This window comes from Aedes albopictus, chromosome 3 (assembly GCF_035046485.1).
Source record: "Aedes albopictus strain Foshan chromosome 3, AalbF5, whole genome shotgun sequence".
NCBI classification, from domain to species: Eukaryota; Metazoa; Arthropoda; class Insecta; order Diptera; family Culicidae; genus Aedes; species Aedes albopictus.
The window spans coordinates 68,419,598-68,423,656 of NC_085138.1; the positions used below are offsets into that span (position 1 = coordinate 68,419,598).

At 38.6% G+C, this 4,059-nt stretch overlaps 1 long non-coding RNA gene across 1 annotated transcript; it reads left to right on the plus strand.

Annotated features, from left to right (window-relative positions):
- Positions 1–1,312: 1,312 nt before the first annotated feature.
- LOC134290034 (uncharacterized) lies at positions 1,313–2,355 on the plus strand. The gene is made up of 3 exons (XR_009998810.1): positions 1,313–2,015; positions 2,085–2,151; positions 2,232–2,355. It is a non-coding gene; the product is annotated as an uncharacterized LOC134290034 (long non-coding RNA).
- Positions 2,356–4,059: the final 1,704 nt, after the last annotated feature.

Sequence of the window (4,059 nt, forward strand, 5' to 3'; positions counted from 1 at the left end):
AACCCCATATTTTTTGCGTTTTTTGTTAGAAAATCAATTCGAATTTAAATAAATGATCATCTTTCGATCAAATCCAATCAAGTATGTCCAAACGTGTGAAAAATGTGGAAAGATAAATTTTATTTGAGTATAAAATGGAAAAAATAACGTAAAATATATGAAAAAACATGGCTTTTTTAAATAGCTCTAATTTGAAAAACTGCAAATTTCTGCAAAATATTTAAACGTTTTTAGACAGCCCTAAGCATGATGTTTAAGATGTACTATTCGAAATTGCGGCGACACGCGACGACACGAACCGTTTTTTAACTTAAAAATTACCAAAATTTCTAAGGTACAATATATGAAAATTTAAATAGTTTTGTAACATATTAATTTTGCACCATACGTGCATTCATACAGTCCAATAACAAGCTTTCATATGCTGGATAACTTAAAACATTTATTCCAATCTCAAAATATTATTATTTTACTTTTTTCGAATAATTCATTTTTCAATTTTATGACTTAGGCCACTTTGGCAGTGAAAATGTCATTGAAATACAAAAGCTGGTAAGCTTTTAATTAAGAATCATAAAAGTACAATACATTAACTTTGTTATAAGGTGAAATAAAGTTTAAAAATATCAATTTCGTTTTTTGAGAGTTTTGGCCGCCCCTTTGTATGGAGCCCGACCAATGTGCAGCAGAATGAACATATCCAGTTCACTGTAGAACGGGAGGAAAACAACCGACTTCCGTTCCTCGACATGATGCTGGTCAGATTAGACAATCAAACGGTGAAAACGGAGTGGTTCAAGAAGCCAATTGCATCGGGTAGATTCCTCAACTTTCACTCCAGACATCCGGTCAGCCTGAAAATGAATATAGCCTTCAATTTTGCTAAACGTGTGATGATGTTCTCCACAAATTCGACTATGAGAACCATCAAAACAACGATTTTCTCCCTGTTACGCACGAATGATTATCCCACAAATATAATCAATCGTGTTATAAACAGAGTGATTGGGAGTCAGAGCCAAGAACAAGCTATGGAGGTGAGCAATGATGAAGAAAATCAACAAACAACATATTGCTCACTCACAAACATACACGGACTGACACAAACCGTCACAAAAATTCTCCGACGAGAATACCCCAATACACAAACATTGGCGAAACTACCATTTTTGCCAAGGGGGTGCACTGCAAACAAAATATTCATTAGTTCATCCATTCATCATTCATCGCCCCATATCTCACAGCAACGCTTTCAAACTCTAGGGGGTGCCTGGCACCCCCGGCACCCCCAGTAGTTTCGCCTATGTACACAAATAGCATGCAAACAACACAAAAACATAGGCTCGCTTCTTCCACTGGTCAAAGACAAAACTCCGTTGGAAGAACGCAGCAATGTTGTCTACCAAATCAATTGCGAAGACTGTGATGCATGCTATGTCGGAATGACAACACAAAAATTGAAGGCGAGAATTTCAAAACACAAGTCGAACATGAAAAAACTACAGACACTCCAACAAGCAGGCCACACAACCAGAGATGCAGCAATCGTGGACATAATGGAGACAACCGCTCTGGTGAATCATGCAGCCAGGGAGAAACACACGTTCAAGCTAGACGAGACGAAAATACTGGACACAACAAACAAGCCGAGAAATCTACCGATACTCGAGAGCTGCCACATCAACAATACACCAAACACGATAAACAAACGAACAGACACGGACAACCTTCACGTCGCGTATGCGGGGGTTCTGCACTGGCTCCGAAATAAACAGCAGAGAGCGAGAGGCAGAAACGAATGATCAAAACAAACGAACGAAACAAATTGTAAACACACACCACACTATAGTTTTAGTCACTCACACCAACAAACACAGTAGTGCACACAAATACCACAGAAGAAAGCGAAAAGCAATGGTGATCGTTCTCGGGTTAGGTACTAAATTCCGGAGTGCTAACTTTGGACCGAGTTTTCTTTCCGATAGGGCATCCGATTTGGCTGCGATTGTGCGGGAGTAAGTACACTAGAACAAATCGCGTGGGAGGATATTGCAATTTCAAGCACAAATCTTGTCGTTCAACAGAAACTCGATCCATGCGACAGTTACAGGTTCTGCCGAACCACAGTGGACGAGAACACTGTAACTATTGGTAAAAATCATTTTTTTCAAAAATTTTTTAATGTTTTAAAAGAAGTTATAAAATTCGTACCAACAAATAAATATTTCCAGAGTCCCTGAAGAAGGTCCCAAACGGACCGAAACGTCGGACAAAATAACATAACAGTGTTTTGATTTTGTCAAGACTGAGAAGCCACAAAACATTAGTTTCCAAATACAGTCGAACACACCAACGGTTTCTCTTTGTCGGCATTTTCGTTGAAGTGCTTACACCGAACAGGGCAGACGATCGAATGATCAGCATCGCGATATTGGCTGACCAGAATAAAAATGCGAAAAAGAAACCCGGCTTGATTTGGAATCTAACCAAAAATCTTCGGATTGACAGCGCAACAAGCATACCAACAAGACTAATTCAAAAGCTCATAAGGGTGGAGGCTAAATCATCAATAAAAAACTTGACTGGTTCACCTTTGGTCTGCAGTCAGATGCAATGTGACGAGACGATTACATGTTCGGTTTTCATCATTGCAGAAGAAGACAAAAGAGAATGACGAAAACTGTTGCACCCTGTTTTATTTTCTGTTCAATGTCGTCGTGGATTCTTCGTCGGTCGCTGATGATAATGCAAGTGACGAAGTTTTGTTTGCTGACGAACTTTTTTAGGTTTTTCGTCGTTGGTCAGCGACGAAAATGATGGTTACCAACCCTGCAAAGGATGAATCCGTTCCACTATCACTGTAGGCCGATCAATATCAAAACGACAGTGACCGGCAACGACTTGATACTGACCCGCACTCCAGAGCACTATCATAGCGACTGAACTGATATTTTGGCGATATTAGCCAAAACTCAAAATGTTTAATGACCAACATACAAAACTTGTTATTCTTTAAGTGTTTATTCTGATTTTTAAACGAATTTTAAAGATCAGTGATATCTACCCGCCATCGCAATCAGTCCAGTTGTGATGGGAGAATAAAAGTAACGGTGATTCAACAGAGCACACGCTGACTTGGATAGCAGTCAGCCTATCAAAATCGGCGGTTTCCCTACCATTGATATTGACAGAGAGCAACTCTGGTAGAGCCATTGCAAGATTTCTTTTATTAATCAAAGGAGAAATTAATACGGAAAAGTTGTAGCGGCGCAGCCAAATTTTTTCCTGTGATGAAAGTTCTATTCCATAATTTTGTTCTATCTAGGATAGAATATTTTGAAAAATTTATTGAAATTGTTCTTTAAGTTTCGTTAAAAACCATGGGCTGTCCTACCCAGCATTTTTTTTGTGGGGAGGACATGCCCTACCTTTCCTACCCACTCCTCGCGCCACTGATCGGAACGGATTTCTAAGCATGCAGTCCAGTCTGGTTCTCTACCAGACTATACCAAGCAATAATCCAATAACCGAAATGAACCAGCACTGGGCTGAAAATCTCGTTAATAAAGATAATAATAATAATCATCATCATCATCCAATAACTTGTCGAATTTAATAGAATAACCTCAAGTGAAAATCGATGAATTGATGCAGAGAAGTGACGTCGACTACTATTATTGTGATGTTCATCAGGTTATAATTGTTTTAACGCATAATTTATGAACTATAAACTACAGTACCTACAGCTATACTTGTCGGGGATCCTCTTAATGAAAACACCTCCACTAATAATGTAAGCAGCATCATGAACACGCTGTTGGTATACTTACTTTTCCTTTTGTTCATTGAATGCAATTCAGTAACCGTTTGTTCCACGAAATCTACTATGTACTGCCATAATAAGCGGATCTTGTCGTGCCTTAAATAGTCGTTTGGGGTAATGTGAACAAACGAAATATGTAGTTGCTGAAATTGGTCTTGAAAGGAAGCCGTTGCAGAATACATAATTGGATTTATTACTTTCGATGGATTTATTGTTAAAATAATCATTTGCAACTA